We start from the raw sequence: 11,951 nt of genomic DNA, 5'->3' as shown, positions 1-11,951 counted from the left end.
ACATTTACTGTGTTGTGATACTATACATGACGTCCTCCGCCCCATAACGTTTCCGCCGTTCTTGGTTTTGGGGTGCGACAGTTTAACAAACTGATATATAAAAGATACACTAAAGTAAGTCATATGAATTGTTACATCAACAGTAAGACAAAATACATAAATGCTTAAATAGACTGTTAATCTTCGAATTGCCCTTCATTTTGGAATGATCTTTATCTCAGAACTTCGACTTATCTCGGACTCCAATGACATCCGACCTTGATTGCTCGAGATTGCTAGAGGTTCACTTTTCATGATTCAACAATCTCCCCCTAAGTGAACTTAGCAATCATGTCATCTTAGTTGGCTTCTTCATTGATAAAAACATAAGATCTATAGAGCCAATTTCGAACTTCCAGGTTCCATTAAAGCTGATTGATGAATTTGTTCTTCACATGCTCCGGAGCATCTGAGCCAGCTGCATTGGTGTTGAACTTTTGAAGAATCCTGGTAGTGACGAGATGCTTGTCTAGGACCCGGAAGAAATCATTTTTGTTGGTCTTCTTTTGCAAGTAGACGTATCCCAACACTGGTTCATCAATAGGCCCTTCTGCCACAATTTCTACCTCAGGCAGCTTGTAGTTAATTTTGGCCAAAAACTTTTCAGTTCCGAACAAATGAGCAAGCTCGAAGTCACATCTGTACGACTCAACAACAGTCCTTGAGATAGTTCATTGTAGCACTATAAGCAGCAATGCTCATTTGATCATTTTGGTGAGTTTGGAAGTGAGCAACAATCTTCAAAATGTCGTTTGGATTGATGGAGGGGAAGTCTGCATCCATGATGGTGATTTGCTTTAATTTTTTCTGAAAGATGTAGTACCGGTGTAGCATGCAATTCAAGTCGAATTTGCTTTGAACTTTCTTCCGAACCCATAAAATTTTGTGATTCCCTTCCGAGACCACACTTCCTTTTGAGGTCGTGCATTCACAGAGTAGAATGTCTTCAGTCTTTCTCTATTGGTTTTGAAAATCATTTGATGATCATCATCTGGGTGGAGTGGAGCAATCTTGACGTAATATTTTCCATAAAGAGATATTAGGAGATTGCTTTGATCTGCATCTTGCGAGGGTAGATCATAGTACATGAATGACACAATGTCCAGATCATGGATTATCCCAATACAAAAAAGTGGGGATAAGCCCATCATTGGATTAGGATTGTTTTTAAGAGCTTGAATCTGAATGCTTTCTTCAAGGTCTCCATCTATTTGTGCTTATGACCATCCTTCGGACTTCTTGGAAGTCCGTTCAGGGTCGTGCGATTCCGAGACAGGCTTTTTACCTTTGTCTTGATATTTCCTGTTCAAGTCAGAGATGACTTGTTAAATGTACTCGGTGATTTTGAACTCTGGAGGTGAAGGAATCAGAGGCTCTTCCGAAATGTCATCAGGTTTCCGAAGAGGAGAACCTTCATCAATGGGAACTATTCTTGGAGAGGGGATAGGAGGTAGCATAGACTGGGTAGCTCAGAATGCGTCAATTGTGAGCTTAGTCTTGACTTGGGCCATTTTGCAGCTTCGCTGATGAATGTTTGCGTAGGATGATGGCCATCTAACAACAGAACATATCCTTTTTTCTTTCTCTAAAAGAACCTTAGCCATAAATTTTCCCCGAGCTTGAATTCCAACCAATGCATTTGTGATGTACTCAACTTCATCATCATCATCTTCGGATTGGGTACCTATGGACAAAACTTCAATAGAATCATCGTCAGATTCGTCTCAGAGTGAAAATTCTGAGGCATGTTTCCATGAGAAGGTATGATCCCTTCTGCTTGGTCCTTCTCCCCTCTTACATCGGATGGCCCAGCTTCCAAGGCAAGTCTAGCTGATTCTTTGACTTCAGAGAGCCTATCAAACACTTTTTGGTAGCTTGTGTTCATTTTCTTTGTTAGGGAATCATAGGCTTCAGCTGTGGGATCTTGAGATTTCAAGTGATTGAACAAGGAGGCAAAGATAGAAAGCATCTCACCGAACTTGTTGTTCAGAACATCAAATATATTCCAATAAGATCGGAGGAGTTTGAGGAGGACCTGTTGCATAATGAAATTCATTTCGCCCTTCTTCTTGATTTCCTTCTCCAACCTCTGAATTTTCTTCTCATGTCTGACATTGTTTTGCTTGATCAGTTCGTTTGTGGCACTAATCATGTCTTCATGGATTTTTAGCATTGTTGAGGTGATATCGATGTGGTGATCAAGGCCGGAGTTGTACATTTGTTCCACCTCTTCCAAGGTATGCTTGAAACTCAAGGAGATAAGTTGATCTAGTTGTTCTGCCCTTTCATCATCCGAGGGCCCAGCTTTCCTCACTCCGGACAGAGACTGGAGGATAACATCAAGCTTGGTGTTGAGGTTGGAGACTTTGGCATCAATCTTGGAATCGAGATTTTCCACGGATTTGTCTAGGGACTCCACCTTTGAAACTGTAGCAGAAGTATTGTCTCAGAGTTCCAACAGGGCAAATGGATCATCATATTTTTCGGCTGATGATCCATCATCTGAGGTCAAACTCTCAGACTTACCTTTTTCACCATCGTTGTTGACTGGAGGTTCGAAAGGAGTAGGACTGTTTTCTGTTGAATTTTTTGGGAGGGTTTGATTTGGTTTCACCTCCAAGTGTATTCTGGACTTGGTCATCGATGTGAATTTCTTCATCAACAAGCTCTGAAGAAGATGACCAAAGTATGGAATCATAGATGGGTCTTGATGATGATGGCTTTTGTAGAGCATGAAATGAAAAGAAGACGGGAGGAACTGCAACGAATGCACTGTCGTCATCGAACATGAACTCGGTTAAATGTTCTTCATCATGATCAGGATGGAAGGCATCATGGTGAGGAAACTTCGGAGGATCATCTGAGATGATGGTGTCTTGATGAGTTTCTCCTAATGCAAATTTTTGATTCGTGACTTCGTCGGAGACAGTAATAAATGGTTGATCTGAATGGCTCGATTTCTCATAGAGATGAGAGTTGCTTCGACTTGGGAATGAGTAAGCTTTGGATGTCTTGTGTGAGCCCTGTTAACAAAATCTAACCAATCCGGATCATTAGTACATGGTCGTCCATTACATGAGCTAGGTATCAGACCAGTTGTGGCTCCTGATGTTGGAGGAACAACCACAGCTTTAGAAAGCTTAGGATCCAAGACAGGGGTCTCTGATCGTGCTTGTGTAGAAAAAGGAGGGGGTACTTGAGATGACTTGTGAACATGTTCTAGGGGGTGCAAGAAAATTTTGTCAACACCGGCATCACCTTTTTGGGAAGGTGAGGGTGGATTATGAGGAGACTATCTGAAGTAGTATCGCTCAATACTTCCACCTCTCCGGTTAAGGGGGAAATCTCTACTTCGGATCTAGTCACAACCGTTGAAGTTCCAGTACTTGATGCTGCTTACATTCCTGCCCGAAGCGAGGCTTCACCGTTAAACAAACCTTCGGACTTAGATGATGAATTCATAGAGAATATTGACACTAGAACCGATCCTAGAATTGTCACTCTCCCATCTGCAGTCCAGGGGGAACCTTCTCAGGCTCCAGAACAGCTCCCATTTGCAATCCAGGGGGAACCTCAACCTCTCCCGATTAATCAAGAAATTTCTGCTCCAATAGATCAAGATGATTTAGTAGGATGTTCTCAAATCCAGGGGGAACTACCTTCTCCAACCGCAGATTCCTCGGACATCCAAGATATCCCTTCTACCGCAGCTGTTGATGCCACGTCTTCATGTATGGACAAAAGATCATACACCAGGTCAAATTATTGGCAACCCATCCGCAGGTATCCAGACCCGGTCTTCCAAGGATTTATCTAATCACTGCCATTATGCAGCATTTATGTCCTCGGTAGAACCTACAACGATCAAAGAAGCATTTCTTGAACCGGACTGGATAGCCGCAATGCAAGAAGAATTTGAAGAATTTGAAAGAAACAAAGTATGGCAACTTGTTCCTCTTCCACAAGGTCATACTATTGTTGGTACAAGATGGGTTTTCAAGAATAAACTAGATGAGTTTGGCTCACTCATCAGAAACAAGGCAAGACTTGATGCCAAGGGCTATAGTCAACTAGAAGGCATTGACTACGATGAAACATATGCTCCGGTAGCACGCATGGAAGCCATCCGTATCTGTCTAGCATACACAGCCCACAAAAATGTCAAGGTACACCAAATGGACGTTAAGAGTGCTTTTCTCAATAGGGAACTAAAAGAAGAGGTTTATCTTCAGCAACCTCCAGGATTTGAAAATGTTGAATTGCTAGACCACTGCTACAAGCTTGAAAAAGCAGTATATGGTCTGAAACAAGCCCCAAGAGCGTGGTATGAGACACTCTCTGAATTCCTTGTCTCATCCGGGTACAAGACAGGAGTGATTGATCCCACATTATTCAGAAAAGCAAATGGTGACCACCTTATGATGGTACAAATATATGTGGATGATATCATTTTCGGGTCGACTGATCAAGGCATGGTAGATGAATTTGCTAAGCTCATGACCAACAAATTCAAAATGAGCATGAATAGAGAGATTAATTTCTTTCTAGGTCATCAAGTCAAACAAATTCAGCAAGGAATTTTCATTCATCAAGAAAAATACACCATTGAACTTCTGAAGAAATATTCAATGGACAACTGCTCTTCTGCTAAGGTCCCTATGGCGTTTGGTTATAAGATCTCTGCTGACCCCTCTGGTGAATCTGTGGATCACAAGAATTATAGAGGTATCATTGGTTCACTGATGTACCTCACCGCAAGCAGACCTGACATAGTCTTCGCAACTGATGTATGTGCAAGATACCAGGGTGATCCAAAAGTGTCTCACATGACCGCAGCCAAACAAATTCTTCGGTATCTTAAAGGAAGCAAATCAATGGGTTTATGGTATCCCGCAGGCAACGACTTCAGTCTTCAAGCCTTCACAGATGCGGATCATGCAGGATGCAAGCTCGATAGAGAAAGTACATCTGGTGGATGCCAATTCTTAGGAGGAAGACTTGTCAGATGGTCTTCAAGAAAACAAACGTGTGTATCTCTATCTGCTGCAGAAGTCGAGTATATGGTCGCAGCCAGCTGCTATTCCCACGTTCTTTGGATGAAGACACAATTGCTAGACTATGGGTACAGAATGCTGCGGATACCAATTTACTGTGACTCTGAAAGTGCTATAGCTATTTCTCATAATCCTATTCAGCACTCCAGGACAAAACATATTGAGTTACGGTATCATTTCGTCAAAGATCATATTCTGAAAGGTAATATTGAACTTATCTTTGTTCCTACTCATGAAGAGATTGTTGATGTTTTTACAAAAGCACTTGACTCTACAAAACTTAATGCTTTCTTACGCATGTTGGGAATGATGAATCCAGACCCGCAGTTCTTTCTGAAGTGTTAGCTACCGCAGATCATCATTGGTCTCCATTGCTGTTCTAACTGAGCAATACATATGATAGATGGTTTAGGTACCGCAACCATATGTCATACGTACCTCTCATGGGTTCTAATGGTCTTTTATTTCTAACTTTTGTACAAGTTTTTTTCTCACAGATTCTCAATGAAGTCTTTCCTTTGTTCATCTGCAATAAAGTTTCTCAACCGCAATGATGATTCCATCCGCAATCATCTTAAATAACTTTCATTAACTCTTGAATCTTTTTGTGCTATTTAATGATCCTTCATTAAATAAAATACAAACATTCCCTTTCTGAATGAACCCCGTATCAGACCTATTTTATGGATGATGACAAAAAGAAGGATTCCCAAATAAATCCATCCTCAACTTGTCCTTTCCTCTCCCAACCACGTCCCATCAATTACAATTTTCTCTCTCATCACCCCACGTTTACCTGACGTATTTCCATGGATCTAATCCTCCATTAAATGCAAAACCCTTTTTGAAATCTCTCAAAATCTTTCTAAAACCCATTTCATCTTCGTGTGGCTGAGATTTAATCCCAAAATCTTTGATTCCACCAAAACCCCATTCATCTTCTTACCCTCTTCTATCTTTTACCTAGGGTTAAAATCCTTTTACCTCCTTTATAAACCCATCTTCTTCTCTAAAATCGTTTATGCTCTCTGTTTAATCGATTATTCTCTCTCAACTCTCCAAAACTCCCATAACTCTCAAGAAATCCATTCTCTTATCTCTCATAGGTGAAATCAGGTGCATCAAAGAAGCAATCCAAGGCATCAGGCTCTATTAATCCAACTGGTTCCACGTCTCCAATGTTAGCTTCAAGCAACTTTAGAGCAGTTTTTGAAGATCATCCGTCATATAATGCCCCAACAAAGCTTATGATCAAGTTTCTAAAGAACCATATTCTGTTTGGTCCATTTGATGCATTCACTAATGTTGTTCCTATTTCTATGCTCTTCAAGTGTGCATTTTCTGTATACCGACCATTGGAGAACCCCCAAGAAGTGCATCTCAACCTTATCGATGATTCTTTAGTCATCTTGACCAAAGAGATGTTCTTGTCTACCATAAATCTTCTGATTCATCCCTCCATCAAGATCTTCACACCATCCTTATCTGACATCACCACCGCACTCTACCAGATGGGTTATTAGAAACCGATCCGAGGGATAGGTGAGTTTAAGAAGAACCAACTGCCTGCGGTTTGGCAGTTCGTATGCCATTTCGTCATCCGATGTCTATCCGGCAGAACCGGAGGCATCGACAATATGGGTTTAAAGCTCCTTGAACTCGTGTGGAGCATCTTCACAGGCCACGATGTCAATTATGGCCAGATTCTTTGGGACGACTTCCTCCAATATATCCCCAAAGAGCCTCCAAGAGAGAACCCAACCGAGCTCACATTTGCTCGATTTTGGTCCTTATGCATATCTGATCTACATGCGGATGCTGGTATCAACATGGGCAGTGACATCAACTTCTTTGTCACTAAGGATCTCAAAAGGTACAATCCCTCTTCTGATCAAACTTTATTTGGACCTATCCGCAGGCTTCCCATTCACATTCTTACTTTGCTTGGTCTTGAGATTGTTGATGTCTCAGATCATATAGAGGCCACAGAGGGTATTATCCTATACCTTTCTACCCCACCTCTTTCATCCGCAACTATTCTCTCTGAGGGTACTACAGCCCCCTCGGCTAGTACACTATCTAACCATTCTCCGCGGAGAAAAACGGTGGCATCCAAAAAGAAAACTAGTACACCTAAGAAGAATGCCCCAAAACAAACCGCACCCTCAAAGAAACGCAAAACCAAACCCACCACTGTATCGAGCAGTGATTCTGAGGAAGATAGACAACCAATATCTATCCTCGAGAAAAGAAAGACAACCGAAACCACTGGCCAAATACGTGACCGGACTGATACTGAAGCCTCTCAACAGGCTCCGGTAGTCCTTGGGATGGCCGCACATCCATTCAATAACACACTCGAATACCACTCCTCCTCATCATGTGAGATTGTTTCATCCTCTTCATCATCTGGACATCGCCCTAAGGTCTCCAGGGCTTCCTAACTGCACATTTTTTCTTCAGAGGAGTTAGACTCCATCCTTTTGAGTGTATCCCAAACACTTCAAACACTAATCCATCCGCAGGGTATCTCTTTCGTCCATGCCAGAACTGGGCCGAGGCCAGACTTGACCATGGGTCAAGGAGACCAAGGAAGCCCAAGAAATCCTACTCTGCTTACATCTTTTACAGGTAGTTTAGGCACAGTGAGAACCCATGTGCAAGGTTCCGTGAACCCAAGGGACACCTTGGTGCGTACACAAGGAATTGACGGCGATGAATCAAGTGATTCTTGGAGTCGGTATCAGCCAACTACTTATGCCGAAATCAAGAAATATGCTGCTTTTAAACGACATTCCAAGCCCGCAAGGAGCAACAAGTCAAACAACAACAACAGAAGGAATAAGAAATTCTGTCCGTGGCCAAGTATTGGGCAAATGCCATCAGCAATGCCCATATTGCTGCCACAATCCAAAAGGTTCAGAACTGGATGGATCAAATGGCAAAAACTATGATGAAAGCTCAAGCTTTAGCCGCAGCCGCAACTACCTCCAAAGTTCCTCCTACTCCAACTCATGTTCCATCTCCCACAATCAACCCATCTCAAGACGAAGAACCGGCAATTGAACTCAGCTCAGCCCCTACCTTCGGTTTTGATGATGAAGACATCCAAGAGGTCGACAAACCAAATACTTCAGATGACGACCTTATGATGTTTGAAGAAGAAGAAGAGTCCAGCGGTTCTCAACATTCCACCTCCAAGCCCAAAGAAAAAAAAAGAAGAAGAAGAAGGATACTGTCACCAGGAAGGAATTCCTAAATCTACAAGCCAAAGTTTATCAAATTTTGGCTGCTGTGAAACCAACCCAACCTCCATCTGAGGATATTCCTTGACCGCAGTCTTTAATTGAACGTGTTGAAGACTCAAAACGAGAGAGCGTATGGCTGTTGAGCGCATCTCTCTCAAGGTTGAAATGAGGATCCGGTCCCTTGACAACAACCGCAGGGCTGATCATCAGGAATTCATGGCTGCAGCGGAACGCCTCATTACTGAGGTGATCGTAATCAAACAGGATCTTCAAGCAGCTATTGCAGATCAAGCTTCACTGTCTTAGAAAGTGATAAATGAGACTCATACTGCCTATGAGTCCACTATCTCTGTTCTTCATGCCACTATCAATCGGATGCAGAAATCCCTGACCTCTAACTTCCATGGCTCTGAGATTCTCCAGCTTACCAAAGATATACACAAGCTGCTCTTCACCTCCTCCACCCAAAACAACTCACAATTGGCCGAAACCATGAAAGCTCATTTTGCAGAAGTCTTGCCAAGGTGGATGGACTTAAGCAATGGCTTGAGGAAGCACCTCCATTGCATCCCTCAAGAGGGGGAAGTGATGAAGAAGTCCACCACTCAGATACTTCCATCCATTAGAGCCCTCCCATCACCACAAAGAAAATTCCCACACCGCAGCCCTCACCTCCACCATCCCACAATATTCCATCTCCTCACTCTTTACTTATAAACAACACTCTCAAAAGGCCTGAAACTCCTCCTCACCTCAAAAATCTTGAGGAAAATATGTCATCAGCAAGCTCCACAGACTCCCCTGCCACAGCTTAAAGAAAACAAGATTGGAAAGCGGCTAAGCTTGCATAAATCATATGGAGAGAATGCGGATTTGACACCATGATTGATGAGTCGCTGATTAACTCATGGGTCAATCCGCTCCGCAGGCTACTGGATGAAGACTACACTCCACATCTCATATATGTTGAACCTCCTTATGATGGATATTGGGATATTCCTATCTCTCCAAATGCCAAGTATTTTGCAGTTTTTGAGTCTTTTGACTGCAGTCTCCTTGATCACAAACGACTGCCTATGGAATTTGAAAGACTTAATCGCTTTTATGCGAAGCATGGCTCGTCTATGGAAAACATATGGTCTAACAATAGACCATCCGCAGTCAAGAATTACAAGATGCGGAAGTTTATAAAGGATGACTTCGTTCAGTACACTCTTACCAGAAGAGAACATGACTACATACGCACTCAGGCAGATTTCCCAAGCATGAATCTGGAAGAAATCTTTCTCATTGCCAGAGTATTCCAAAACAAGGCAGAAAAGCACCCGAAGATGCAAATGGCGCTTGACAAAGCCAAATCCTTTCTAAGGGATACAGTTTGTGACTTCGCCATGATTGATGCGGATATCCACCCCACCATCATCAGGAAGTTTGATCTCCCCCCCCCCCACTTGAACTTGTGCCAATGCCTACCGAAGGCTTCGAAGAAAGATCACTAGGTGCAACGAACTTCCCTGAACTGGGAATCATCTTCAAACGGAAGAGTGACAACGTCAAATACTTCATTCCGATGAATGCCATGCACCGCTTGCCCAAGAAACAACTTGACATCTGCAAGACCATAGTTGAAAGATCAAAGAACACTACTGCTGAAGTCAAGTTTGAAATTTCTAGAAGAATCACTTGGCTTGAAAACGTCAGGAAGTTTTGGTGGATTTTAATCAAGTTCCTCAAACTTGATTCCTGAACCGGAGTTAAAGAGGTCACTTAGGGGGAAATTGTTGAAACATAAAAGTGACCCTCTTGAACTCAACTACCGCAACCATCTACCTACCACAACCGTTCAGCATCAGCGATCAACTCAGCACCCGGAGTCATTCCTTCTTCAGCATCCACAGTCCATTGTTATGTTTTTCTTATCTTTATGTAATATACTCTATTGTCCAGCATGTCTTGCACGGCTGCTTATATAGTAGTTGTTTAGTTCTGGGACTCTATAAATAGAGACTCCTTCTGATGTATTATAACAACTTTTTAATACTGAATCTCTTCTTCAGCCATCTCTCTTATCACTCGATGACTTGTGAATTATTCTGAATATATTTCTTCAAGTTATCTTCTTCATTTCTCTATCTTTTTATTCTTCTTACTCAAAATTGCTACTGAAACATATCAAACTATAACCTCTCTTCGAAGCAAGTCTTTTAGACTTAATCACTAAACTTGATCTTCCTTATTAACTCGGAGTGAATGCATTCCTTGTTACGAATCAATTTAAGTGTATTCTTGATATAACAACTGTTGTCATTTACATTTCTTTACTTTCTGCAACTAACTATCTAACTATCTAACTATATTATTGTTGAGCTATTAGATCCTTTGAGATTAACTATTCCGCAATATATTTGTTCTAACGTTTGTTCAAGTGTGTCTCCAAGTTTTTCTCTCAACAAGAATGAAAATATATTATAACAGAATGAGAGTGTATTCTAGTAAAATAAACTCTTATTCTTCATATTTCATGCAACTTTGTTGTATTTTGAGTGAATGAGTCCATAAACAAAACACGAACTCATACATGAAAACCTAATTGCGGATTTATTCTGAAAGAATCTGATTGTTAATATTAACGATGAATTTAACTAGTTTCCATAAAAAAAGAGAATTATAATTATGAATATCATTTATATGCATACAATTATAGAAATCATTTAGTATCTATCTTTATTCACATGAACCTATCTCATATATATATATATATATATATATATATATATATATATATATATATATATATATATATATATATATATATATATATATATATATACTAGTAGGATACCCACGCGATGCAGCGGCGACGAACAACTTCTAAGCGGCAAATAATTCCCTTTTGATTAATAGATTCTTGATAGAAAATAGTTTCTATTCACTAAATAAAACAAAATTCTTCTTTATCTAATTTGCGCCAAGACACATCTAAACAAGCATCTAATTACAACAGCAAGAAGACAACTAATCCAATAATAACATGGTAGTGGATCAAGGCTTCTAAATTAGCCAACGAACTTTGATGAGCTAAGCCAATTGAATTAGGTGTCTTTGAAGTAGGGATGAGATTTAGAACCGGAAAACCGGACCGGAACCGGAACCGGACCCGTTAGAACCGGAATATATAGAACCGGGTCCGGTTCCGAGTTTAAAAATTGGCTTTATCCGGGTTCCGGGTAATCCGGGTTTGGGTCCATTGGGTCCGAGTAAACCGGGTCTAAAATCCGGAACCGGTTTTTGGAACCGGAACCACTTTTAGGGCCGGAACCACTTTTTGTGAAACGTTTACAAGATGCATATCTTATTCGTTTCAACTCCAATTGACATACGGTTTTTTCCAACATATAGTTTAGAGTTTGTACATGATTCTAGACTATAAATTTTTCATTTTTAGTTTTATATTCATTGACTTACAGTCCTCAAAAGTTGAGATACCAAAGCTGAAAGTGTTTAGTTTTTTAGTTTTTTTGTATTCGGTGAAAGTTTTAAAGCATGCATATCTAATTCGTTTAAAGTCGGATTGACATGTGGTTTTTTCCAACTTCTAGTTTACAGTTTG

This window comes from Lactuca sativa, chromosome 6 (genome assembly GCF_002870075.4).
Source record: "Lactuca sativa cultivar Salinas chromosome 6, Lsat_Salinas_v11, whole genome shotgun sequence".
In the NCBI taxonomy this organism is placed as follows: Eukaryota; Viridiplantae; Streptophyta; class Magnoliopsida; order Asterales; family Asteraceae; genus Lactuca; species Lactuca sativa.
This window is presented reverse-complemented; position numbering follows the sequence as displayed.